The following is a 27,846-nucleotide window of genomic DNA, read 5'->3' as shown; positions in this document are numbered from 1 at the left end:
CAATCATAAAACAAAACAAAACAAAAAAAACCGCACATGCATGTTTTTGAAATGTGGGGGGATGCAAGAGTACCTGGGGCTGATCCGAGATCCGAAACCAGAACCGTTCAACTGTGAGGAAGAATTTTTTTTTTTTTTTTAAATATGTACCAGAGCTCACCGGATTTTTTTTTCAATGTAACTAATTACCAGAAAATTTCATTCGTGAGCGCGTCGACCTCACAATGCAGAGATCGTGGGTTTGATCCCGGCTCCGGCCTTCCTGTGTGGAGTTTGCATGTTCTCCCTGCGTGGGTTTTCTCCGGGTACTCCGGTTTCCTCCCACATTCGGATGGTTGTTCGTCTCTGTGTACCCTGCGATTGGCTGGCAAGCGGTTCGGGGTGTCCCCCCGCCTACTGCCCGAAGACGGCTGAGATAGGCTCCGGCACCCCCCGTGGCCCTTGTGAGGATTAAGCGGATCAGAAAAAGGATGGATGGATGTACCAGAGCTGACCTGACTTTTTAGAATTTTTTTAATATCACTAATTACCCAGGAAAAAAAGTCATGAACATTGTCTCGTAACAATGACCTGTCTATTGTTTATTTTGGAGCATCAGCGCGGGTATTTCCCTCCAATTACAGCGACCTGTGAGCACTCGCCGTCCATCCGCAGTGGCGCTTGGTGTGCGTTTTCTTGCCATTTGACATTTAGCTGTGAGGGAGGCAAGAAGGAAATGTTTATATAAGAGATGAAGATAATGAGTCGTAGGATGGAAGAGCGCAGATAGTTTGAATGTGGTACTGTTATTCCATTTATTGACGAGGTTTGTTTCTTTGTCCAATGATGAAATAAAATACGAAAAAAAAAAAAGTTCAGTCCTCATATGGGTAAATACTGCAATGACAGATTTACGTTATACTGTGTATACCGACAGTGGACTGGAAGAAAAAGTATATGGTGTGAGATTCCCAAGGCGAGTCAAACTTAGCGTTTCCAAAATGTCGGAACCTGAAACGCCCCCAAAAAATATTTGCGATATTTGATCCAACCACAACACAAGTTGGTCGAGATGCGTAACGAGTGCGGCTCTTCATGCTGATAGTTAACATGTCCAAATGTCCGCTTTGCAGCAACACTGGTATGTTCCGGACGTAATTATGTCTTTGTTTGCAGATCTGACAGAATACTGATGTTGACATTTTATTTTTGCCCAATCAGGAGGCTGGAGTTTGATTTCTTACAGTTGGCTTGTGCAATGCTCAAAATGCTCATAGCCTCCGGCACCGCTGCCGCGATGTTCCGCCTTCTGCTTTGACTCCTTTTGTGTCAAAACAAAGGCAGTTATTGTTTAATTGCTAAGAGACTACTTGCAAGTACGTTTCCTTCCTCTGAATCATGTTTTCACCCTGGAAAGACAGGCCAGTGTGTGCCCATTTTTTCCTGCCATTTAAAAACAATTTCCAACAGAAAACTATTGATCATTGATTGTCGGGAATTTATACTGTTCGTTTTCAGGCTAAGATTAATTTGAACGTGACGATCATCCATGAAATTGATGTCGTTGGAGTGTGATGATCCGTGAGATGGAGTGAAACACGCGATTCTGACAGTCAGGCACGGTAAAGTCTTCCTGCGCGTGGTGATGATTGTCTTTCATCAGCACCAGGATGATCTCTGCTGAATGTGAAGTGCTCTTCACTCCAAATGTACACCTTTGATAGCTTCTGCCACGAAAACCGGTCAGAACGCCTCGCTCTGCTTTACAATGAAAGTGTGTGTGTGTGTGTGTATGAGTGGGTGAGGGGTGGGGTAACCAGTGCGGGGCTGTCAAATTTATTTTCATTCAGGGGCCACATTAGCATTACGGTTGCCACCAAGGACCGTTAATAAGTGAATCTTCTCTGGTATTCATCATATTACGACGCACCGTAGTTGCCTCTGCATTTGATTTGGATTCCTTTGAGCAACAAATGTATGAATGAATAACTAGAGTTGAAAGAACAAAAAAATCTGAATGCCTACATTGCTTACATGCCTGCTGCATGGCAAAACATTTGCCGGTGGCCGCCTCAACCTCTGAAACGGCTGCCACCCGTTGAGTGGCTCGTGCGGACACACACGGACAGCGGCGGAGTCGTTTGTGGAGTAAGCCCGTACACGCGCTTGAAAGGCAAGAGAGTCAAAGTGAAGCGAAACGACTTTCACGATGACTTCGAGTAGTCAGTGAATTCAAAAGCAACTTTTTGATTGAAGTTATTACAGTTAAAATTGGTATTCGCGTTAATATAAACAAGTGTAATTTTGATGCGTTGTCCATCGTGGGTAAAAGATGTGCTTTGGCGTTATTATTGATTGATTTATTTTTAGACGCTGATCCTTCATTATTCTTGCATACTGATTTGTTCGCAAAATACGCACAAATTCAAGTACGAATATGTCGGAATCTCACTCTGCACGCGGGCGCACGTTTAACGCACAAATGGATGCAAACGCACGTTGGCAAATGAGGGTCATAAGAATTTTTACAAAGCAGAACCGAGTCATTTGAACAAAAGGTATCTCCATCGAAAGTTTAAGAACACACTCGCTCTGATTCGAGTAGGACTCAACTGTTTTGATTTGTCTTTTCTTGACTGTTAAATGTTGGATTCTGTACCATAACCATTGAAAGCACCGGTGTCCAACTCAAGGCCCAGGGGCCAGATCTGGCCCGCCACATCATTTATGTGGCCCGCGAAAGCAAATCAAACATGCCAACTTCGACGATGATGGCTAAAATATGGACCAAAATATTTCTCATCGGTAATTAATAAGCGAGATATTGTCAGCATTTTCTTGTTACCACACCCCTCATGACACTATCTTAAACAATCGCTGAATGAACCATTATTCTTGATTTCATTGTACAAGTATTTCAATAAATCTTCTAGTTGGGAATGTGTGTATGTAAAAGTCAATTGGTGAGTGTACAAGCACCAATGTAGCGGTCATGTGACACATAGTCATGCCTGTGCGAGACAAGGTGACACAACACACATACACACGCCTCCGCTAATGACTGATGGCCAAACACGACTTGCATGACCTCGCGCGTGTTCAGTCACTTCAGCAGAGGCGACATTGACGATAAGTTGATAACATGAGAGCGTGTTTACAGTCCCCCGCATGAGAAGTTCCATTTTTAAGGGGGGGGGGGGGGGGTCTTTACCTTACAGGTCTTCGTATAAACAGGATGGCTCCGCGCGGACGCACACTTGACACAGAAATGAAGGAACGGTATTGTGCACGTCCGACGCAATATTTCTTCTTTTGTGTCTAAACACGCACAGCCGCACGATAATTACTCCCCGTGCTGTGACGCCCCAAACACTTTGTGTTTGAATCAAAGTACGACGGCGACAAGCCTCGTGCTCAAATAATCACAAAGGCACACGTGCAAAAAGTGGGTTAGTATTTCTAGATGACGCCACTACCGTTTTCCTGGAGTAGCGGCATCTGCTATAATAAACACCATGCCCCGAGTAATCGCTGAACTGCTTTAATAAATGATGTGGCCAAATCAAACCCAGCCTGTACAGGTTATCAGATACCAGCGCATCACCATGGCACAGAGTGGACATGGCATTCGTAAAGCTGAACAAAAAGCTTTTCAAGTGGATTGACACCATCCACTGATTTTCCAAAGTGTTTGAACCAAACGTACATTTTTAAAATGTGGAAGGAAACTGGAGTACTAGAAAACCAACACAAACTCAGGAAGGATCCCAAATCTTAAAGCTCAGAACTATAAGCGAGACGTGCTAACCACCCAATCCACCGTGCTGTCAACGCAAGACATAAGAAAACGATGAGCTACCAAATAATATACAGTATATTATTCTGTGCGTGGTATTTTTTTTTAACAATATGATTGACTTTTTAAATGTATTTATTGTACACACAAATATTATATATTTTATTTATAATATATATACATACTGTATATAGGAAATATTTTTGATTTTTTGGGAGGATGTAAATCAGAAAATCTGATGATGCATGCGCTTGTCGGACGAGATATTTTTTGACATGTTATTGTAATACACAAGGATTACATTAACGAATATTTGTGCACAAAATAAATCCATAAATAAATCAAATAAAATATTTTAGTTAATGAAAAATATTTTGTCACGGTTGGCCAGAAACCTTCCCTGTCCCAAATGTGGTTAACTTCATATATTTTCCACAAATCTATATGATTGTTTCGCCCCGATGTGGATGTGTTATTTTTACAAATGTTTGACCAATCAAAAGTGTTAAAATTGGCTTGCTCTATTTGATGATGCACCGCGAACAGCTCAACAAACATACTGTTCTTTTGGTTTCCTGGAAAGTGATGGATTTGAATAGCCGACGATATGAAGACATTCCGCAAGAGTTCTCCCAGACGACGCAGTCATCTTCCTGCTTTAATGGTGAATAATATGAGCTCATCATCCTGGGAGTGTGTCTTATCTGTGCGCATGGATGAAGGCACATTACTGCCCTCTCATGCAGATGCCGGCAATATTGTCGTCTCAAACAATATTCCGAGTCACGCCAAATCATAAAAGCTGACAGCGGCTGCCCCTGGGCAGAATATTTCACCGAGGAGAAGGCTTCTTTTTTTTTTTTTAAGTGGCTGAACAAAGGGAATCCCCCCCACCCTGTTTTCTCTTCCCTAAATCCAACCAAGCGTTTCCCACACGCCTGTTTCCAAGTCACCGGCGGCAGTGCCTGCCTGCCTTCCTGCCAATCCTGCTTACTACCCCGCAAGTGATGCCTTCAAAAAAAAAAAAAAAAAAAAAAAAAAGAGAGAGAGACTTCACCCGAGTGTCTTGATGTACTTTTGGACAGCAAAAAGTCAAAAGCAAAAGTGGAACTTCGCCTCTCAGTTAGAACTGACCGATTCTGTGTTTGGACTATGACTCTAAGCCGGAAAGAACAACGAGTGTGAAGTGTTCAGTGATGCGTAGCTGACCTTGCTTGAGCATGAAGAACCGGGGGCTCAGTTCTCAGCTTGTCGCCTGCCCTGTTGCTCCTCTTCCCCTCACACGCGGATCCTCCTCATCTTCCTCCTCAGCGGCGTTGCGGGCCAACTTGACGAGCTGCTCGTGAGGGAAAAGGCGGTCGGATGAGGAACCAAAAGCACTCTTCACGCCCCCGAGTTTCCTCCTTGGCGGTGTCTCCCTCATCTGTCAGAGCGCAGCGGCAGGCGAGTTGAGAGAGAGAGAAAGACGGAGTGAGACGAAACAACACACGAGGGAGAGAGAGAGAGAGGGGGGGGGGGGGAGAGAGGGAGGGGAAAAGAGAGAGAGCTGGTGTGGTTGCGCACTGTAGGGAGATCCTCCATCGTGTGTGAGCACTTGTTTATCTCGCCGTATGTCTCCGCTCCTTCAGTCGGCATTTCTCCCCAGGGCCGCAGACTTCCTGTTAGTCCCCGGCTCAACTTACCTTCTGAGCGAAATCCATTTTGTGCGTTCTACTTTTCAGCCCCCCACGCAGCACCCAAAATGGAGTTAATGGACCATGATGTATGTTTAATCTGTCATCCAATTATTTCAGTGTTAACAGTGCTCGTGTTCGGTGGCCAAGAACTTAACTCAAGTTGGATGCATATCAAATCAATTTTGCCCATTCAAATGAACTGAAATCCCATTAATCTGTGACCACTGTCTTGTATAACACAATTAGAATAAAGATGAATGTAAAGAAATTACCTTGTATTAATAACTGGGAGTTTCAGGGGGTGTGGGTGGGGGGTGTCGTCAGAATACACGGCAGAGTTTGAAAGATCCTGCAGTCAAGTTGGAATTTGCGTCTTCACACATGACGATTTTTGTGGTCTCAGGCATGTAGAAGAAAAGGCTGTGAGAAGACAGCACAGAACAGCAGGACATGTTTTATTCTTTTACTCTTTTTTTTTTTCCTTTGGCGTCATGCGAAAGACCTTCATTAAGCAAGCACGGAAGGATTCATTTCATTTTTGTTTTGCTTTTTCTTTGGATCAGGGGCGGTTCTGGATCAATTTCACTGAGGGGGCCGGGCTGGGGCCAGGGGTTTTGATGGGGGGGCACATTCAACCCAGGGCTAAAAAGACAGATTCGAAATCTTATTTGACTTTTTATTTCTTCAGACTTTGAAATTGTAGTCATAACATTACAGTGATGAGAAAAAAACAGTATTAGGAGGGCTAAAATCTCTGCAAGCGTAACAATACGTCTGTTGAGAATATTCAAGCCAGGGGATGATATTGTACCAGCCTGCCGGGGACAAAAATTGCAAATATACTGAAGCTAGATGTTTTACATGCATATAATTATCCAAATTTTAAAAGGCAATGTCTTATATATTGATCCTGTTAAATAAAAATTAAAATAAAAAGGGAGACTAAAAAAGTTACACACACACACACACACACGCACACACAAACATGCACACACACACGCACACACACACGCGCACACACACGCGCACACACGCGCGCGCACACACGCACACACACACACACACGCAAATAGCACTCGTGTCGTGGTAATTTCCTTCTCTGCGGACTGCTTCTCATTTTCCCGCTCATTTTTAAATGGCGCAGCGCACTAAAGGGTCCAACTAGAATGTTAAATCACGCACTTTGGTTCCACCTTTCGCGTCGGCGACTCGGCACGACTGCGTAATCTGCGCTCGGGGGGCGGGCCACAGGGGGGGCCAGAATCGGTGCTACAGGGGCACTGGCCCCCGTTGCCCCCCCCCAGAACCGCCACTGCTTTGGATTAATCCAAAACACCTATTCCAATCCAAGTAGCAGCTTCAACAAGGGGGGGGGGGGGGGGAGGGGCTTAAGGAATAATAATAACGAGGTGGACTCTCGTTGATCGCGGTAAGCATCACCCAGCACGTTGTCTGTTATCAAGGACATGGTTGATGTGCTCGTTCACAATGCTACATTCAAACAAATGATGTTTTTGCACACCGAAGAGAGGGAGACTATTAGCCACAGATGAGTCGGGGCAAAGAAAAGAATCAATTACCTGTGAATGATGTTTGCTTTCACTTCTATCAATGTAACAATGCTGACATTTGAGCACCTTTCATCCAATTGTATGCGCGTGACCGGGGAGCTTTTTGTGACATTTAATTGTGCACGCACAAAGCACTTTGTGTGTGTGTGTGTCACGATGCCCACGTGCCTCTCCGTTCAGCCAACAAGTGACGTGACAAGGCAGGCGTCCAGCTTTAAGTGTCTCCCAAGAGTACCGAGCCTGTTGAAGTCAATAGACATGAGAGGTGCCGGATCAATCAAGGTTGCGTGCATTAGCGAAAGGTTATCTGTACATCTTTTTCTCTGTGTGTGTTGATACGGCGTCGCTAGGAAAGGCCAAGCGACCACATGAATAGGGGTAAGAGTCTCGAGGATGGTGGACGGTCAGGAGAATTGACATATGGTCATGTCAACACCGCACCGATGCCCCCGCCAAGTACATCAGGTCGGCATGACTGTTTCCGTTGAGGGCTGGGGGGGGGGGGGGGGGGGGGGCGAAGGGATTCTGATGAGGATCTAAAAGGGAGTACTGTGCAGGGTTGAGATGTGGGCAAAGTTGATACAACAGAATTCAGAGGAGAATACAGTGGTACTGACACATAACGGAGGTCAAAGATGAACTGGTACGAGTCGTTTCCCAGCTTTGGAGAGAGTTTGCGACATAAATAGGCTGCTGCCAAGAGCAAATCAGGCCAAAAGGCATCAAGAGGCCCCTTTCACATTGCCCGTGTAAGTCGGCTTCTTCCGGAAGCAAAGGCGGTTTCCCGGCTTCAGAGATATGTTGGCGCTTAAACAGGCTGCAAAGGTCGAAAGACATCAATAGCCACTTTCAAGGGCTATTTGCTGTGCCGTCGCTGTTCTGCCAACAATTGGGGGGGGGGGGGGGGGGCTGTCAGTTTCCCAGCTTCTGAGGTGGTTAGCGGCCTAAACGGGCTGCTGCTGAAAGTAAATTGAATCCTTTTTCACATTGACTGTTAAAGCAGGCATTTTGCAGTGTCAATGCTCTGCGTAGAACAGGGGTGCCCAAGTCCAGTGCTCGAAGTCTCTATCCAGCCTGTTTTACATGTCTCCCCGTTCCCAAGACCTGATTCAAATGATCAGGATCAGACTTCTGCAAAGCCTGCTGATGAGCCGATCCTTTGAATCAGGTGCCTTGGGAGGAAGGAGATGTCTGCAACGGGCTGGATCGGGGTTCTCAAGGACCGGAGTTGGGCAACCCTGCCGCAGAAGGGACAGACAAGAAATGAGGAGAGAGAATTTCAGTTTGAAGCTGTTTGAATGTCTGCTGGATTTGGTGCGCATGGATCGGTAGCGCTTGCCTGAGGGGAGTAGCTGGAAAAGGTGGTGGGCAGGATGTGGGGGGGTCCAGTAGGATTTTCCGTGCCCTTGTCTTGCTTCTTGCGGTGTGCAAGTCCTCAAAGAGTGGGCAGGGCGGGACCATTGAGGGGACAAAGGTGACCTGAGACTTTCACAGCTTCGGAGATATCTTGCTGCCCAATGAGGCTGCCGCCAAAAGGAAATGGGAACAAAAAGCAACAGACCTCCCTCACTCCTTGTACAGTCAGTGAAAGTTGTTGTTTTTTTTTTCTGGAACATTTCCCACATGAAATCTTTTTTGTGCCATGCTCCATCGAATCAACATTCAACGTCAACTCTGTTACCAAAATCAAACTTGCACGGTTGTTCCATGTAAAGAAGTCAACACAAGGACGATCAATCAGATTGGCCTTCCAAGAAAAATGTGCCGATCCTTCAGCGACTGTAAAAGACAGTAAATACAAAGAACACACACTTCCTTACGTTCCTGATGAAATATTGAGCGGAATGTGAAATGTACTTGGGAAACGAGGTCATGATGGATGAACGCGAGCAGGGAGGTTGTGTCGATTGCTCACGTAAGACTCAACACACACACACACGCGCGCGCGTGCCTGATATGAATGGCGCGATGCAAATGGAGCAGTCAATGTTTTGGGGTAACAATTTCAATAAGTCAGAGCTCCGAGCTGGGGAGGAGCAAAGCTCGTATTCATGACTACATCCGTGCCTGAATTATTTTCCATGCAGCTGCTCACATTAATAATACAAAGGGGCTGTGAATGCTCACAGAGATGTTCGTCAACTCTTATTTATATACGCTACCTGCATATATATCAGGCGGGATTTATAAGAGACCAACCTTCCTGCGAATTGATGACATTATTTGGAATTCCGTTTGGTGTGCGTGATCCGCCATTTTGCCAAGCTCCAGGAGATTTCTTTTGACTCGTGTTTTGGAGGCGAGGATCGGCTTAAATGGTCCGCCAATGAACCTCTGTATTTGATACAGATGGGACTTTCACTCTTTCTCCCAAAAAAACCCCAAAATATTATTTTCCTCCAGTGGACCCTCTGCGCCGTTTTCTACCGCCCCTTGCAAAGGCTGTGAAGTGATGCTTTTAAAATGCGGGACACAACAGGGTGGCGCAGCTGATGCCGCTTTGTCCCGTGACGATCAAGCGGGCGAATGTTGTCGCTGTAGCATTTCTCACGGGCCCCCAGCTTAAAGCGCTCAAGATGGAGGTCAAAGGAGGCCCGGCGGAGCGTGCAAATCCGCGCCGGGTAATTGCATGCCCTTCTCTTTTTTGCGAAGGAAGCTGCTAATAGGCATGTGGACCCTTCTGGGCAGTGGCGCCAATCATCCTGCATTTGGAAATTGAGGCATGTTTTTTACCTCCATTATAGTTGTATTAATTTTTTTCGGGGAAGGGGGGGGGGCGTTAGCAGGATTGTACCCAAAAAATAACAAAAATATTTCCTTAAGAATTACGGAGGGGCAAAACAAAATGAACAAGTGACATTTGGTACAAAACCAGACAAAGGTGCAGATTTCAGGTGCGACAAGTTGAGTATTTTTCTACCTGTTCAAAAGATTCATCAACTCTTGCTTAGTCAGCCGTCTGATGAGTGGCTTTCCCCAGGCGCTTCCATCGTGAGCTTGTAATTGCCTCAAAAGTTAATGTTGCTGGTTGCAAAGCACGTGGGGTGTTCGCTTACCATCAGCAATTACAAGACTCAATCATAAAGCGCTCAGCTAGCGGAGAAATAGCTGGATGATAATCAAAATTCCCCACTCCGAAAGGCAAACAATTACAGTTAATTAAGCTTCAGTGTTGCGGAATGTGACTGAAAGTTGTACCGTTAGATCAAATCATTGTTCGGTACATTTAATTTTCCAAGACTGATGATGTTTGACTGACGGTGTTATTGCTTGCCGTGTGTGAATGACAAATTGGTTCTGGCGTCACATCAAAATTGGGGGGGCTGGAACAGATTAACGGAATTTCCATTCATTTCAATGGGGGGGAAGATGATTTGGGATATCGTTGTACCACAGCATGGACGTAGCTAAACTTACCACAGCTGCTGTTATGTGCTCCTTCAGACAGCAAACGAGTTGAGACTGAATAAACGGCACGTCAGATGAAAACCCATGCGAGCACAAGGATGGAACATACAAACCGGCCTGAGCCGGGACCCGCACCCAGAACCTCAGAACCGTGAGGTCAACATGTTAACCATTACACCGTACGACTGTTTTTCAAAAAGCAATTTTTGTTCCTAAAAACAAATAAATGTCAAATAACGCAGGCCGATTCCATCAAATATTCAGAAGCTGTCAATAGTATAATACGTGCTCTTTTCATCCTTGTTGCTTTGTAAACAACAAAGGCTGCATAACACAGTCAGTCAACTGTCAGGGTTCTTTTCAGTCTGAAGGCTGCACAGAGGCATTGTTGTCATGCCCATTTTGAAAGGTGAAGGCCTGAGTAAATTTTGCATGAGCTTTTGGGTGCAGGATGATTTTGCCATGAATATCTGAAAAGCGTCCCGATATGGTTTAAAAACATTCCCTAGCGGAAAAAGACTAAGGGGGAAAAAATAACGGGCCAGATCTCACCTGGCCTTGAGTTTGACACCTGCTCTGTAGAGTTTCATCATATATAGACCCAAAAAATACTTTGAGATACAACTTAATTTTGTTCTGTGACGCTTGTATCTTAAATAATCTTTCCCCATTGAAATAAATTGAAATTGTTCCAAATTCCCTCCCCCGATTTTTTTTCTCTCGCAAGTAAAAACAATAAAAATAATAGAATAGAAGAAGGAGAAAAGAAGATGAAGAATGTTCGGGTTTATAAAGGCGCGAGGCGCATCCAGTAACTGCTCTCTCGATAAAACTGATCGATAGTATTTCCTTGCGACAAAGGTAGCTGCTACTATGATGAAAAAGAAATGTAAACGTGAACACAACACAAGTTAAAGGGAGCAGCAGCGATGGAATTCAATTCAGTGACACAAACATTAACCTTGTGCGGAAGCCATCCAGGAAGCTTTCTTGCGGGGAGGACTCGCCCGGACGTTTTAGCACAGAACTATTTATATTATGTTGGAGAGGCTTTTAAGGGCTTATCCCGAGGCGTCGCGTGTAATAGCTCAGGGGCAACATCGCACAATGTTGCTGTGGGGGCCGAATCTTTCAAACGTCCTCTATAACTACAACATTCCGTAGCAGATTTACGCGTCACATGAACTTGTATAAAACGTTTGCGCTGATACCAGCCCGCATACGATATAAACCAGTCCCCGACTCTGCATTGGGACGTTAAAAGGACGAAGGCTATGTGACCGTTCCGTTCGGATCCCATCTGTTACCATCATAAAAGCGTCATGAATACTTTCGGTGCCAAGCGCTTTTCCGAAAAGGCAAAGTCGAGAGCGGCAGTCGCTTTCGAGCATTTCGACTTATCTTTCTGTCACGTTGCGTGGTGGACCCCAAAAAGCAGGCAGGAGGGAGGAGCAGGTTGTACTTGATGAATTGTATTAAAACAGAAAACTAAATCCAAAACAAAGTCGCAAGAACAAACCAAATCCGAAGTAACAAACAAAACCATGGCAGAAGCTAAAAACTCAATAACAGAAACATGACCGAAACAAACCTGACAGGAACAAACAGCAACAAACAAACATGACAGTAGCCAAGAGCCAACAACGACCCGACAATGAGTGGTCGGGCTGGGAGTCCTTTTAAAGCACTAATTACCTAATGACCAACAGGTGTGCAGCTTCAGGGGGAGCCCTACAGTGCCACCTGTTGGTCCCAAATCGAATCATGACACTTTCGATGCCGGCTGAATATTGGGTAAAGATGGCACCATATTAAAGAGTGGGTTCCGCTTTTGAAGTAGAAATTTAAAGTTTGGTTCTTTAGTCATCACCAATTGAAAAAAAATGTAGTTTAGGAGAAATGTCGTCAGCCGGACACCACGTCATCTTTTTACTTTTTTTTTTCTCTTTGACGAAGAAAGAGTTAACTGTACAGGTAATGTTCAAGTAACATTTTAACAATGTTCCCATCCAGGTTAACCGGTTGAATATCAATCACTTAAAAGCTAACGAGCATACTTTTACATCAAATGTTATGCGCAGATTTTTCTTCGAGATCTGAGCCGGCATTCAGCTGATTTTTTTTTTTTTTTTGCTTCGACTTGTGAGTGTCAGGGTTTTAGGATGTGACGGCGTGAGTCTGAAATGTAATATTTCTATTTTCATTGTTTACCAAAGTAGAAATTATCAGCCCAAATGGAAGTCAACCAACATCGGCGAAGTTTTTTTTTTTGAGATTCCACAGCAATTGATTCGGAGGTGTGCAAAGACTTTTGTCGCTGTCAGCGTAATATGGTTTGTAAAATCACTCATCAGTCATGTAGGAAAAAGGGCCATCATTCATAAGTATAGATTGAGGCAACCTTCCCTGTCCTGCTGGTGCATTTCAAGGTGCTGTGCGTTTCGAAGCCATAAACATCCATATAGGAGGATATTTCTAATGGCTGCTGAGCGGTGTGTGCAGCAGATGAGGAATGAGAGTGCATTAATATTCTTGGTGCGAGTGCGTCAATGTCAGGTCAGCTCAGAGTGGAGTGTCATCAGCAGCCTGATTGGGGTCAAACACAATTTGCCGAGGGGCTCAGGTGAGGTCATGTAACTAGACCTTGGATGAGAGGAATACAAGATCATATAATTATGCTCCGAATGGTCTTTCTTGGGGGATTATCCTGTGTCAAAAACGTCCAAATGTCAACATGTAGCTTTAAGCTAACAAAGCGAATACAATTTTTTTGTCCTCAAAACCGTCAAGTACTTATGAGGCTAGTGTGGAATTAGTAAAAGCATTGCAATTGCTGTAAAAAATACATAAATCTAATATAATAATAATACAATATATACAGTATATACCTGTATATTATCTTAGTCTCTAGTCAGTACACATTGTATGTAAAAAATATACAGTATACATTTTTCATTTCCATGGCCCATCAAAGTTTAGAATGATTATTTACCGCTTCTAAAATCTGCTTTTCAAACAAGCCTATCACCATAATAGATGGGACTACGCAAAGGTTTGTCTTTCTATTCTAATTATACTTTAAATTACATTATCATAAATCAATAAAAGGTTGTGATGCTTGCTTGTTCCTCTGCCGACTACAAATTAGTGCAAATATTAGGCTTGATTTGAACTCAGTATATACACCAGTGCCATGTAATGAGAATTGTAAAAAAAAAAAAAAAAAAAACCTCTTGTCTACTCATACTAATAAACACGATTCAATCCAAACATGAATGCATTCACAATCGCGACTCCGCTGCACTGGTGTCCTCTACCTGGCCTCTGAATGGTGCGCAGTCCTACTAAGAAGAAGCAGGCTCCTCTCATATATAAACTTTCACTCTCCCTTCCAGTGTTTGGCTGGACTAGACAAACAAGTGAAATCATCCCAGACTGAATCATCATCTCCAAGATCACGCTGGAGTGCCAGAATATAAATTTTAATAGCTCAGCCGAAACGCGGAGCGCTGAGTTACTGCAAAAAAACGAGGAGGGTAATAAATAGGGATGCTGCTGCGCATATGAAGCCACAGAGCACTTTATTCTTTTTAGTTCTGCCTAAGGAGAAAGAATCTGGTGTCCTTCAAGGCTCCAGTAAAGGAAGCCAGCTGGGTGAGAGATCATTGCCACATAATTTACCGACAAATGTCACGGGAATATGAGCTTGTGTAATCTTAGGAGATGCCAATCATGCCTTCCGCCCTCCTGGCACCGCGATGGTATTTTCATTACTGACAACCACACAAACATGTCAAAGCTCACCCGGGTTCTCCACACTGGCGCTCGGAAGCGCCACGAGAGGCATCTGATTGTCAAAGAGGACTTTAATTACATCCGCAGAAAAATGTGCTGCAATAATAACTGAGCGGCGACGACGCTAGCCAACCGGCGGACAACCCCGAAGCACAACGAAAAATGTGGTAGCACCGTTCAAATCACGAATCACACCCAACCTGCCTGGTCAGCCTGGAAGAGGGATTCTCCCATCTGCGGCCCCTACTCAAGGCTTCTCATTCCCCCCCAGATGTTTTTTTTTTTTTTAAATATTTCCATGCCCTCCTGGGGGTTAAGGTCAGGGTTGCCGATATTTGTCAACTGTGGCCATGTGAAGCCCTTTGAGACTGTTTGTGATTAAGGGCGATGTAAATAAATGTGACTTGACGAGACTAAAAGATGAAGAAATTAAGACTTACAGAGTCAACTACAGTAAGGATTGACCCAAAATGGACAAAATCAGTAAAGTTAGGACAGATAATAAAGGATAACACAAATAATAGGAAGCAAAATTATAAACAGAAAGTTCAGAGCGAGAAGACCAGTGCCAAATATAAGTTTGGATAGGCCAATGGTGGATGAGCCCCAAAAGAACAGGAAGATAGGAGAGACAATATTAATTTAAAATGTACCTGTGGACCTTGTGGTTTTCTATTGAGCGCGGCACACATCTCTTTAATTGCCTTTTATCTGGTGTATCTGACAAGAACCGCTGAATGTTTGATTCAGTCTGTCAGTTCCTAAAGCAAGTTAAAGTTCCGTGTGCAGTCTTTGCCAGCATGTTCACGGTCAGTTGCGTTTGATCGGATGGCGATTAAAAGCACTCCAATGGGATGTGACAGCCTGCAGACACTGCAGACAAGCTCAAGGACACATGGCAAAGGCCGCAGCAAGTTAAAACCAAAGAAAAAAAAAGTTTACTTTTGGCATGCAGGGTTAACCAGATTTGTCATTATAATGGTACATCTACTTACGAAATTAATTGGTTCTGGAAGAAATGTATTGATTAGAAAATTTTGTAAGTCATTTGTGTTGACTGCTCTTGTCTATTGAGATGTTTGTATGCACCTACGCACCTGCTGGACTGACGTTAGCTCCAATATGACTTGTGATTATGTGACTCGACAGGAGATATGAGTGCATGTTGATTACTAAAGACAGATGAGTGTCAGGAGCATGCAGGTCCAACGGTTTGGCAATCTGTCTTCAGCCTCCCAGGTCACAGGTAGCCAGGTGGAAATAAATATGACACAAAAAAAAAAAAAAGGATGCATTCTGCTGCATTCCTTTCAGCTGTCCCTCAGACTCGCTGAGTTTGTATATGCAGTGGTACTTCTACTTACGAACGTCTCTTCGTAGGAAATTTTCAAGTTATGAAACAGGAAAATATCGCCTCTTGTCAGGAAATACATTTCAAGATACAGAAGGTAAAAATGCAGGATGGGCTGCTACTCGCAGCTCCGAGTTTCCTGAACGCAACATAGCTGCTTTGCCATTGGCTACTACCGAGCATCTTGCTGGCATCCCATTGGCTAAGAGGGGTTTCTACCGTATCTGTCTGTGTGCGTAGATAGATAGATTGACAGATAGATCTGTGTCTATGCAGTGTCCTCGTCATTCGCCCCCCCGGCCATGAGGCGTTCCGATAGTTTTACGTGAATGTGAATCACTCCCTCTGTATTTGAATGTCCGGGTGAGTTTAGGGCACTGAGTAAAAAGTTTAATCGTCACTAAAAGACGATTTGGGCCCCTCTCCGCAACAGTCGCCTTTAAAACAGAATTTCAATTTCATGCAACGTCAGTCAGAATAAGTTGGCCTTTGAAGGACCAATGGAAATTGCCAGATTGACCCTGAAATGCCTTCTTCAAACTTTCTTCTTTTTAGGCGTTCGTTTGTGAGACTTTAGAGTGCGTCTGCTTGTGATGGACATGAAGAGCTCTTTTCCAAAAATAAATAAAAGCCGATTTTTATTTATTTATTTTGTAAAGTATCAACCTTGCCTTACCATTAATTGTGTGGAGATGTTATTGGCATGTTCAGTTTGGGGCGGCTTGGTGGATAAGTTGTTTGCCCGTCCATGACAAATGAGTAAATGTTGGTGCGTAGCCCACCTCTAGCTTGATGTCAACTCGCATCCTTATGAGGATAAATGGGATAGAAGATGGATGAACAGATGTTCAGACTGAACCGAATTAATTGAATTGATTTCACCTCATGAGCATTTTACGTTTGTGATTGAGGTCAGTGAATAAAAACGGGTTTAGTCGTCACTAAAAGACCAGTTATCTTTGTGCTCTCCGCGACAGTAGCCCTGTTGAAAGTTCAATTTCAATTTCACGCAACGTCACCCTGCTCATTTAAATGAGTCTCACAATCAGAAGCAAGTAAATAGAGTCACGGCGAGTGAGGGAGGTGCAAACAAGAGAAACGAAAATGGCGGGTCCCCGTTTGTTTACTGTTTGGATGCTTGATTTGTTCCTCAACAAACCACAAAGCAGAAACCAATTAGCCATGTCAGTTGTGAGAGTTGTACTTAAAAAAAAAAGTTGTTGACGCGCCAAGCATCGTAGTTCGCACATGAATTGGCGCTTTGAGACTGTCATTACTGAAAGAATATATTTAATAAAAATAAAATAAAATAGACATGAGTGGAGTGAGGTGTACTTCATGCCAGCAGGCGTGGGCAACGGGGTCACTTGTTCTACGGGCCACCTTTCCTCCTCTAACATCATCTTTCTCACACTCGTGGGTTGACAACTGGTGTGAATTGATTGCCACGATATTCTTACGATGATGCCAGGTTGGTTTCCCTTCATGATGAGATATTTTAGGTGAAATTTTCGAAATTTTTGAGAAATGTTGCACGTTATGCAGACCTTAGACATCTTCCCTGATGGTCTAGTGGTTAGGATCCGGCGCTCTCACCGCCGTGGCCCGGGTTCGATTCCCGGTCAGGGAAAGAATGTATCTTTTTCTTTTCAACTCCATACCTCACAAAAGTCCAATTTGGGGAGCAATTAATAAAGCTATGGTGCATTTGTTTGGCCTTTTTTGTTGTCACTATTGCAAAAAGAGAAACAGCCTTTACGTGAAAAAAAATAAATAAAATTTGGACACGGATGAGAAATGTTGTATATTGTGCTAACTTTTGATATCTTCCCTGGTGGTCTAGTGGTTAGGATCCGGCGCTCTCACCGCCGTGGCCCGGGTTCGATTCCCGGTCAGGGAATTGTGTTACCTTTTTTTTCTTCAACTCACAAAACTTCAATTCAGCAAGCATCGAATGATTAATCTGCAAGATTTTGCTATTTTTTGGGGTTTTTTTTGCCATCATTTATTCCGAAAAGATTTTTTTTTTTTTATCTTTATATCATGGAAAAAAAAAAAAAAAAAAACGTTGGATGCAGATCAGAAATGTTGCACGTTATGCAGACCGTCGACATCTTCCCTGATGGTCTAGTGGTTAGGATCCGGCGCTCTCACCGCCGTGGCCCGGGTTCGATTCCCGGTCAGGGAAAGATTGCAGCTTTTTTTTGTTCAAATGAAGAAGCAGTTTTAAGTTGACATGAAGCATTTATCTTGGTGACATAAGAGCCAGCCTGTGCCATGAATGAAGAGAGTCTTCATTCAAATGTAGTCTGCATTCACAGGAGAGTAACAGTGGCGGACAACTGCCACGCTGGATTGCATTTTGGGAGGCGTGGGTGTGCAATTCAAATCTATTCCTGGAGCTGGATCAGTTCTCTCTGCAGACGGAGACGAGACGTCCGGAAATAGCAAAACTTCAAATTGGGGGGGGGGGGATTGTTAGCAGGATGAATCAGAGCAGAGGTACACACCTGCGCCAGCCTTTTGGTAATGGAGGGCATGAGAAAAATGTCACGCACGCAGCTGAAGTTACAGAAACAGACGTGACTCGAGAAGAAAGCCCAACTGACAACTTTGTCTGCGCATTTGTGTCTTTTAGTTGCTGCATTTGATTCGATTTTAAATGGCAAGGGTTGTAAACACATACTCAGAATCTAACAACGTTATCAATAATGGTCGGGTTGCAAGATGAATCAAAATGTAATTGTGATTTCGATTTTGGCTTCTGCCGATCTTAAAAACATCATAATCAAAGAAAAATGACTCATGTGCAGAACTATGCGGTGCATTCATAAGTTACTGATGTTGTGAAAATACCCTGAATGCACCATGTTGCTTGCGTAGGGCGCCGGGTACCGAAGCGAATGTGATTCTGCCATCTCTTAGTGTGATTGAAACTGTTTAATGACAAAGTTGGAGTTGATTGTCAAACTAAACGTAAAACAAAAATAATTACACGCATTGCATTTTTAAAGAGAAAATATCCTTAAGTTTTTAAAATATAGCACTCATGCTAAAGTCAATGTCGTATGCAATAGACATGCAAACCGGAAATAAGTTGACTTCGATTGTAGACAATTATTCCATCACCAATATTAAAAGAGTTCAATCACAACTTTCTTCTGTTCTAATTGTGTATACTCGATCCATGCACGGCGGGACCACAGTGCCCCTAAGAGGCCAACACGTATAGGAACAGCCGAGTATTTGTTTTTTTCTATTTTATTTTAAATTGCTAGAGTCTCTCGTTGTCCTTTCAGAATCAAATTTCTTTCAAGTTATACTAAAAATTTGATTTTTCAGGGATTCAAGGAATTTTCATTGACCCAAAAAGCAAAGGAGTTCCCAGGTTAGCCCAGCAAGCCAAGAGTCCTGAAAATAACATCAGCTAAAATAAATATGACAAAGAGATAACGGTAATGCTTAGTCAGGGCTCCAATGTGTGCAAAGATGCAAGGCATCAAAGGTGTGAATATAGCAGAGTGAACATGCCTGAGGCTGGAATTTCACACGATATTTACATTTTCCTTTTGTGCTTGACGAAAAGGATAATGCTCAAGAATAAAATGTTCTTCAACATGCAGGGACGAATGGTCATGACGCTACAATAATCGATTTGAGAAGATGACTTTTAATGGTGTTTTGAAATCAATGAAAAATAATTTGATTTGATTTGTGATTTCAACCTCAATCAAAAATAAGAATCGTGACTTTTTTTTTCTCCATAAATCTTTCAGGCCTACCTCTGCTGAGTCTGCCTCAGAGGGTGGGGGGGGAGGGGGAGTCACGCTCAGTTTCCAGCGATGAGACAATCCTGGCTGGAGACACGTGCCTGACGTTCTGTTCCTTTAAAACACAAGTGGCGGTTGTTAGTTTGCCGATCAACAAGGAGTACTAAAGGAAATACCTTCCATTGTATCTGTAGAATCAGAGAACATTCACATTTCAACAATGGCTCGGCGTCTCGTTTCTTTGAGCTGTCGGAAATCGAGCACGTTTCCATGGCGACCACGCAGCTATTAAGCCAGCTGTCCAAACGGAGATAACACAGAGCGCAGAGTTGAGAGGGACTTCGATGTACATTTGCACTGACGGAACTGAGCGGCCACGTGTCGTTCATTACCAGGCTGGGGAAAACCCAGTCAGGTATATTAATGCCGTTTGTGTGTGTGTGTGTGTGTGTGTGTGTGGGTGTGTGGGCGTATGTGTGTATGTGTGTGTATCCATTTTCTGATCTACTTATCCTCAAGTATACCCCAAACATGACTTGACTGACACATGAAAACAAAGATGTCCAAGCAGTGCGCCTGTGAGCTAATAGGTTACTATGACAACCAGGGAATGGAGAGGAGTTCCCTGATCGGTCCCTTGAGTTGAAGAGGCTTTTCCCCTTTTGTCTTTCCTCTTGTCTGACATGATCACACATGACAATCACACATCATCACATCAAACGAACACACTGCGTCCCAAATTGAAGCCTGCAGGAAACTGTCGAAAAGTCGAAAATGAAAACTGCATGTCAACTCGGAGGAAGTGTCTCTGTGGCACAATCGGCGAGCAGGCTGCAGCGCACCAGCAAAGAGCCGAGTGTGCTCTGAAAGCACGTCTGCCTGCCTGCCTGGAATGTGCCCGTGGCCCGCCCTCTGTTAAGCCTTAAGAGCCGTAGTTGCACAGCTTGGCTGCTACATGTCTCTGTGGCGCAATCGGTTAGCGCGTTCGGCTGTTAACTGAAAGGTTGGTGATTCGACCCCACCCAGGGATGGTGTTTATTTTCTCCGTTGGTCCAAAAATGTCTTGAAAGTCGAAAACCAAAACTGCATATTTATTCATAGGCATAGTCTCTGTGGCGCAATCGGTTAGCGCGTTCGGCTGTTAACTGAAAGGTTGGTGGTTCGAGCCCACTCAGGGACGCTGTTAATTTTCTTTCGGCAGAATTGTCTCGGAAGTCGAAATTTGAAACTGCATATTTAGTCATAGCCGTGGTCTCTGTGGCGCAATCGGTTAGCGCGTTCGGCTGTTAACCGAAAGGTTGGTGATTCAAGCCCACCCGAGCACACTGTTAATGTTCTGATTCTTTCGGCAGAATTGTCTCGGAATTCGAAAATCCAAACTCATAGGCAGAGTCTCTGTGGCGCAATCGTTTAGCGCATTCGGCTGTTAACCGAAAAGTTGGTGGTTCGACCCCACCCAGGGACGCTGTTAGTTTTTCCAAAACAAAAATCTCTTGGAAGTTGAAAATCAAAACTGCAAAGCAGATGAGCGAAAATGTCTCTGTGATGCAATCGGTTAGCGCATTCGGCTCAATTTTTATTTGGTTCTGGATTAAATTAAAAAATAACGAGCATGGAATGCTGGGCTACTGACTGGCTGGCTCACTTGGGGTGACATGCAAAAGACAGTGGGGCTAAAAATCCATGAGAGAGAGTGTGAGAGAGAGAGAGAGAGAGAGAGAGAGAGAGAGAGTGAGAGAGAGAGAGAGAGTAAAAAAGCTAATGAGGGATTATATGTCACGAGTGACATTTACAGAACATTTTTATCGAGCAATATTCATTATCTGGTGAATTACCCCCTTTTTAGCACCTAATCAGCCCGCTGTGGATTAGTTTCAGCTCATGTAAAATGTATCCCAAGCTTCAGACGCTCTGGAAGGACGCCGTGAAATCCCCTTCATGCCGGTCAATGCACCTGAGACACGTAAATAAATGGTTGCGTGACAGGAACCATCTCCATCATGAGACAATGAAGGTTTTTATTCTCACAGACATCAATACCTTGACTCCAAATATCTTTCAGGTTTCCAAGCACTGACATTGTACTCTCCCTATTTGGTATTCCGTCTGTCTCGTTTTCCAGCCAAGTTGCTGTGTGGCTGACCTTTCACTGGTGAGAATTAAGTTTGCCACGAGGCATATTTAAATGGTCCGCACATTTTTAATATCCTCATTGTCATGCATTTGAGAGTGGAATAGCTTCACCGTCTGTGACAACAAGCCTCCTATGTTAAAAGAGGACCATTTATTCGAATTCATTGCCTTTTTATTCAGAATTTGGAGATTGCACTTCTATCTTAAACACACAGTGAGTGAAATGTGTTTTAAACCAGTGGGGCCCTTTGGCATGAGCATCACTGGTCCAATCTGTCAGTGATGATGGCACCGGGGGAATCTTTTAACTTTCACCCGACTTTTTTTTTTTTTTTGCCTTTGTGCAGGGTAGGGAGGAAGTACAAATGTGGGTGAAGGTTTGGGTGATAAAGGTTTGGGATTAGGGTGAATGTTAGTGTTATGAGTTTGGGTTTTCTCGTCCTACAGCATCTGGTTAGGGCACACCTGCCCCTATCTGGTTTTGACAAACTAGTTGAAGAAAAAGGATCTGAGACCAGATGACCTTTGGCTCGACAAGTGCACACCCACGATGCGGTAGACGTTTTCAAACAAACCCTGAGGCTTGAGGAGAGTGGAATAGCAGGAAAAGCCATGTAGCATAGTCCCAAAGTCTGGTCAAACACTCTCTCGACTTTTATCTTCTTTTTTTATTTTTACTTGCGACACTGCTTGCCGCACATGCTGCTTGCAGTTGCTATTTTCTAAGTGGGAAAAGACAAGTCGGTGTAATGCAAGAAAAAATGCAAATCATACTGGTGAAATATTCCAAGCAGTGATCAAGGAAAGACAGAGAGCATGATATTGACCACTTGGTTCGAGTTACACTCGAAGTTCAATTCCATGAATCAAAGCATGGTGCTTTTGGGCAGAGCTCAGCTTGTAGTGATTGTGACATAATAAGGGAGTGCAGCTAAGCAGGTCTCTGTGGCGCAATTGGTTAGCGCGTTCGGCTGTTAACCGAAAGGTTGGTGGTTCGAGCCCACCCAGGGACGCTTCAATTTTACTCTAGTTTTTAGGCAGGATTGTCTTGCACGGTAAAAATGAAAATTGAATATGTCTGAAGACCAAGTGTCTCTGTGGCGCAATCGGTTAGCGCGTTCGGCTGTTAACCGAAAGGTTGGTGGTTCGAGCTCACCCAGGGACGTCTGCTATTTTGACACACACACACACAAAAAAAGTGCTTCGTCAAACCTTTTCCACAAAGTCAGAAGCAGGGTGAAGCTCAAACTGAAATGACCCAATGAAATGTATGGTGAGCATTCATGAACACCGACCGGGTTTCAGATCACAGTTCATTTTCCTGCTTGGCCTCTGCAGCGAATGGCAGCGTGGTGTCCCAGCGACTCGCAGAGTGTATGTCTCTGTGGCGCAATCGGTTAGCGCGTTCGGCTGTTAACCGAAAGGTTGGTGGTTCGAGCCCACCCAGGGACGAGACCTATTTTTGACTGAAAAAATAATAAAATTGTGTTCAAGTCTGATCATAACATATTAATATAAGAGCAAAAAAAAAAAAAAAAACAATGAATAAAAATAAATGCTATTTATTCCTGCTGTGTGCGACTCGGTTTCTTTGGAGCGGTTTGGTGCGGTGCACGCATGGAGAGACGCACATACGTTCGGAATAAAACGGTAGAAGAAGAAAGTGGCGATTGAACACGAATATAACTTGTTCTTCAGATATTAGGAAGACGATATGCCTTTGTGCATTGCCTTAAATGTTAATATTCGGCACTTGAAGGAATGGCCCTCCCGGAACGCAGAGCTCATTAGCCTGTCAATGGGATTTTACATTGACATTAGCATTAGCATTGGGGAGGTTTCAAAAACAAAAATACATCTTAGTATTTAAGTAGACAATATTCTGGTTGTTGTATATTTAGTTTTTGTGCTCAGTCAGCGACAGTGGAGTTGGATGCTCTCGACGGTGTGGCTTTCGACCAGGGTTATCTGTGACATTTACATCGAAAGCAAAATGTCAGACGCTGGTATTTTAGAATGTTTCTAGAGGTGAAATTGACAGGCTCACTGAGCGTCTCATCCTGAGACCGAAAGAATATGCGGTGCCACAACAGCATTGACAAGAAGTGACAGGTGAAAATCAATAGCCAAGAAGAAATTGATGATACAGACGAGAGATTGATGTGGAAAAAAGCCTTTTCTCACCGGTTTCATTTTCACAAAAAGATTTGTACTTTGAAATGATCCATTTGTGAGCCCATCCAATTGTATCTGATTTGATTGGATTCTCTGGGGACTGAAAGGATTAGAAACCACAAAGAAAAGGGCAAAAAAAAAAAGTGGGAATGTTTTACTTTTGTGGACTGGCTCCATTATATCAGGAAGCGCAGAAGCTTACAAGATGATAAAGAAAAGCACCAAACCCCCAACTGAGCTGCGACACTGTCGGCTTTCTGAATCACTGAAATGTTCACAGCTCCAACAAAGACTCGACCACAAAGGAAATCAAGTGTCGACTTGTCATCCCAAAAGGTTGCGTCGCTTGGACCACTTTGAACTCCGCCAGCATCCTTATATCCATTTATTGTGCACGTATACACACAAATTACGGAATTTAAATGGCTCTGATAGGATGATGGCGTTTGGATTAACATACCTGGAAGGAGTAATTCTGTCGCTGTTCTAATTCTATTTGGTGATCGCTGAAGTTGCGTAAATAACTGCAGACGTGTCAAATCCAGGTTGAGAAAATTAAAACCCTGCCGGTTGAGGAGAAGAACCTGTGGCTAAAGCCAATCGGTGGCAGGGTTCTTACTTTCCGGACCTGGATTTGACACCTGAATAACTGCGATTGCAAAACCCTGGCGGGCCTGGTCTGGGAATACTTAAAAAAAAAAAATAGCCCGTCAATTTAAACGGTTTGCGAGCTAAGAGAATGCGTCCTTGTTCAAGGAGGATGACGACAAAAATTGAAAAATGTTGCAATTTTGATTCTGGCACTCACTCAATAGTGTTGAAAATGGAGACGTGAAAATTACACCATTGTGACACGACAGAACAGTGGATGACTGGTTAGCACGTTGGGCTCACAGTGCAGAGGTGCAGGGTTCGATTTTGGCTCTGACCCGCCTGTGTGGATTTTGCATGCTCTACCTGGGCCTGCGTGGCTTTTCTCCGGGTACTGTTTTGAGTGAGCGTGAGCGCGGACGGTTGTTTGCCTCTGAGTGCTGATTGGCTGGCAACTGGTTCAGGGTGCCCCCCGCCTCCTGCCCGATGACAGCTGGGATGGGCTCCAGCAATGTGCAACCCTTGTGAGGATAAGCGCATTAGAAAATGTTTGGAGGGATGCACAAGCTTCTGCATTGTGCCAGGCAGAAGTCATTTCAAACATAATACGGTCAGTCATACCTCGGTTTTCGACCATAATCCGTTCCACAAGGCTGTTCGAAAAGCGATTTGTTCGAAATCCGAAACTTTTTATTAGCCCATGATTAGAGGCTAATCCACTATGCAGAAATAACACAAAGAAACTGTCAGATTTGCGTAAATCACAACAAACACATCTGCTCACAATGAGGAAGTCGAGAGGAGTCAAGTGGCGTATTCGTGTTTGCTCAGTTTGATCGAAAAATGGTTTTCAGTCGTAATCCGAGGCGTAAAAATCTCCAATGTTCTGGTCGAAATCCGATTTGGTCGACAGCAGAGACATTTGAAAACTGAGGTTTGACTGTACAACAATATAGTATACCGGTAATTTGGATTTTTGCCATCAATGGCCCACTTAAACACAGATTTTGCACAAAATACGCACATTGAACCAAATGAAACATGGTTGTGTCTGTTTGAGAGCTCACGAAGGGACGGATGGGGGGCTTCCTGCTCCAAAGTGTTGGTTTGTTGCCCGGACGAGCGGGTAACAAGCAACTAAAGCAGCACAAACGAAGATCAAATGGAGCAAAACTGGCACTTGTCACTGCTTATGTGGAGAAGCGAGCAGGCTGCAGCGCACCAGCAAAGAGCCGAGTGTGCTCTGAAAGCACGTCTGCCTGCCTGCCTGCCTCGCTGCCTGGAATGTGCCCGTGGCCCGCCCTCTGTTAAGCCTTAAGAGCTGTAGTTGCACAGTTTGGCTGCTACATGTCTCTGTGGCGCAATCGGTTAGCGCGTTCGGCTGTTAACCGAAAGGTTGGTGGTTCGAGCCCACCCAGGGACGGAGTCTTTTTTTTTTTTTTTTTTTTTTTTAAATATACTGTACAAGTGTGAAGCTTTTATTCAGACTGACAGCCTGTATGATTTTGTCTCAGAAATTCTTGATATTTGGTGGCTGTAACTTAATTTAAGTATGTTTTGAAAATTGAGGTAATTATTTTCCAGTTGACTTTGCGGCGGCCATGCGGAAAAAAACAGGCAATCAAATGACCACAAACTTGTGAGTCAGCTCGAAACGTGGCGCTTTTGTGGTCCACTTGACTTCTAGGCTGACATTTCCCGATATTAATGTCATCTAATAACCAAGTGGCAAACGACCTTCGTTGGCCAACTGATAAATCCACTGAGACGCTTCCTGTCTGTTGACGTTCTTTGACGGGGGGGTTCTTGAGTGAGCAAGTAAACGACCTTGTCATCAAAATGTAAATGTCAAGTTCTTGTCATCAAAGATGTAAGAGGACACTTTTATCAATTTAACAACAAGAATCTAGACAGAGGGGCTTGCTCCATAGCGCTTACGACTTGGCATTTGTGATTCATAGCACATTTAAAGACAATAGTTGCAAAATTGCAAATAGCAATTTTGAAACAATAGTCATCGCATAGCGGTGCTTTTCCCTGACTTCTGTTTGTTAGCTCTTGTCACCACGGGGGGGTGCGGGGGGGGGGGGTGGAACAGTAACCTCTCAAAAGGTAATGGGTGACATTGTCGTTTGAATTTTAAACAAACTAAGTGGATCTTATCGAGTCCTCGATGATCAAAACAAATTGTTGATTACTGTATTTTACTTTGGATAATTACTGTTGCACATCGACAAGAAACAACCATTTACACCACGGGTGTCAAACTCAAGGCCCGGGAGGCCAGATCTGGCCCACCACATCATTTTACGTGGCCCGCATATCAAAGATGTCAACTTTCATTTGTAATAAATAAGACTGATACTGTAAGCATTTTCTTCCCCTCATTACAGTCACTTAAACAATCGGTGAATAAATTATTATTCTTGACTTCTTTATATGGTTTCAGTCATAATGGCCCTTCTAGGGAAACTGTAAATAAAATCTGGCCCGCGACAAAAATGAGTTTGACACCCGTGATTTTCACAGTCAATGACTGGAAACTAAATCCATGCCTACACTGTCACAAACAAAATGTAAAACAAGCATTTGGAAAATTGTCACGTATATGTCCGGCTTCCCAAAGACACTTATAAATTGTATATAAATAAGACTGGCACTGGCCATTTAGTCGTCTGCTAACTGCGTATAATCCTGCTTATCTGCCCGCTGCATCTCCTGATGAAATCTGTACTGTCATTTCCTCCAGCCACGACGGTTGCATCACACTGTCTGGCAAGGTTAATGTTCAGGAGGCCGATTCAAGCATGGCTCGCCGTACTCTGGCACATGCTGCACGCTCTTGTCCCTCCATCACATGCCGGTTAAATTCTTCACACATAATCACGTTCTCGTAGTATGATTATCACTGTCCGACACCAACACCTCGGCAGTTCCTTAGCAACTGCTGTCGGCGCATCTTCGCCGTCCGCTCGAAGCGTCCTGACACGGGGAGTGTCCTTCATTCAAATGCACGTTGTGTAGCTCTTCATTATATCGTGAGTGTGTCTCGACGAAGTGAAGTGGAGAAATTTTTTGCCGTTGCGCGAAGGGAGGACTTAACTAGTGTTTATCTCGCCCTTTTATGGCTGGCCAGTGTTGCATGACAAAATGAAGAGCAGACAGGCGCCGTGGGCAAAAGGGCGATGAGAGTCGCTCATGTCTTAAGTCAACGTGCCTCAGCTGGCTTTGTGGACGAGCGCCAAAGCAAACAAGAGGGCGGTCCGCAAGCTACCGAGCTTCCAGATAACTCGATAGAGCAATGGCTGTGACCGCAAGAGAAACACAAAACACACAGTACGCATCTGTGTGACTGCGTTTATGTTCTGAAAAACCCTCATCTCGGGATCAGTAGCCAGTTAGCCAGCGGAAACCCAGAGGACATTTCAGAGCACAAACAACAACGCCTGAAACGCTCGTGACTGTCAAACTAAACATCCAACAAAAATAATTCCAAATTGCGTATCAAAAAACAATCAAAGAGTGTTAGGAGCTAGGAATGCGCATTTCATTGTCGTGAGGATTAAACGACCGTATTTTCCACACTAAAAGGCGCACCTAA

At 44.0% G+C, this 27,846-nt stretch overlaps 1 protein-coding gene and 10 non-coding genes across 13 annotated transcripts in view; 10 read left to right on the top strand and 1 right to left on the bottom strand.

The window, feature by feature from the left end:
* shisal1b (shisa like 1b) overlaps positions 1-5,265 on the bottom strand; it is a 44,165-nt gene extending 38,900 nt beyond the window's left edge. For 2 of the 3 annotated variants that reach the window (XR_015100605.1, XM_086108255.1), the window contains exon 1: positions 4,985-5,260. The gene's annotated coding sequence lies outside the window, so the exon portion shown is untranslated. Of the gene's footprint in view, positions 1-4,984 lie in introns of all 3 variants that reach the window. The other variant, XM_086108254.1, reaches the window with a different exon arrangement.
* Positions 5,266-17,134: 11,869 nt separating this feature from the next.
* Positions 17,135-17,206, top strand: trnae-cuc (transfer RNA glutamic acid (anticodon CUC)). Its single transcript has one exon. It is a non-coding gene; the product is annotated as a tRNA-Glu (tRNA).
* Positions 17,207-17,404: 198 nt separating this feature from the next.
* Positions 17,405-17,476, top strand: trnae-cuc (transfer RNA glutamic acid (anticodon CUC)). Its single transcript has one exon. It is a non-coding gene; the product is annotated as a tRNA-Glu (tRNA).
* A 216-nt stretch (positions 17,477-17,692) lies between these two features.
* trnae-cuc (transfer RNA glutamic acid (anticodon CUC)) lies at positions 17,693-17,764 on the top strand. The gene has a single exon. It is a non-coding gene; the product is annotated as a tRNA-Glu (tRNA).
* A 2,539-nt stretch (positions 17,765-20,303) lies between these two features.
* Positions 20,304-20,377, top strand: trnan-guu (transfer RNA asparagine (anticodon GUU)). The gene has a single exon. It is a non-coding gene; the product is annotated as a tRNA-Asn (tRNA).
* Positions 20,378-20,452: 75 nt separating this feature from the next.
* Positions 20,453-20,526, top strand: trnan-guu (transfer RNA asparagine (anticodon GUU)). Its single transcript has one exon. It is a non-coding gene; the product is annotated as a tRNA-Asn (tRNA).
* Positions 20,527-20,737: 211 nt separating this feature from the next.
* Positions 20,738-20,811, top strand: trnan-guu (transfer RNA asparagine (anticodon GUU)). Its single transcript has one exon. It is a non-coding gene; the product is annotated as a tRNA-Asn (tRNA).
* A 1,607-nt stretch (positions 20,812-22,418) lies between these two features.
* Positions 22,419-22,492, top strand: trnan-guu (transfer RNA asparagine (anticodon GUU)). Its single transcript has one exon. It is a non-coding gene; the product is annotated as a tRNA-Asn (tRNA).
* A 78-nt stretch (positions 22,493-22,570) lies between these two features.
* On the top strand, positions 22,571-22,644 carry trnan-guu (transfer RNA asparagine (anticodon GUU)). Its single transcript has one exon. It is a non-coding gene; the product is annotated as a tRNA-Asn (tRNA).
* Positions 22,645-22,857: 213 nt separating this feature from the next.
* On the top strand, positions 22,858-22,931 carry trnan-guu (transfer RNA asparagine (anticodon GUU)). The gene has a single exon. It is a non-coding gene; the product is annotated as a tRNA-Asn (tRNA).
* A 2,663-nt stretch (positions 22,932-25,594) lies between these two features.
* trnan-guu (transfer RNA asparagine (anticodon GUU)) lies at positions 25,595-25,668 on the top strand. The gene has a single exon. It is a non-coding gene; the product is annotated as a tRNA-Asn (tRNA).
* The last annotated feature ends 2,178 nt before the right edge of the window (positions 25,669-27,846 follow it).

This window comes from Hippocampus guttulatus, chromosome 4, assembly GCF_054856545.1.
Source record: "Hippocampus guttulatus isolate MCC_2025c chromosome 4, RoL_Hgut_1.0, whole genome shotgun sequence".
Lineage (NCBI taxonomy): Eukaryota > Metazoa > Chordata > Actinopteri > Syngnathiformes > Syngnathidae > Hippocampus > Hippocampus guttulatus.
Note: the sequence above shows the minus strand (reverse complement) of the source record. Positions and strands in the feature narration are given on the sequence as shown.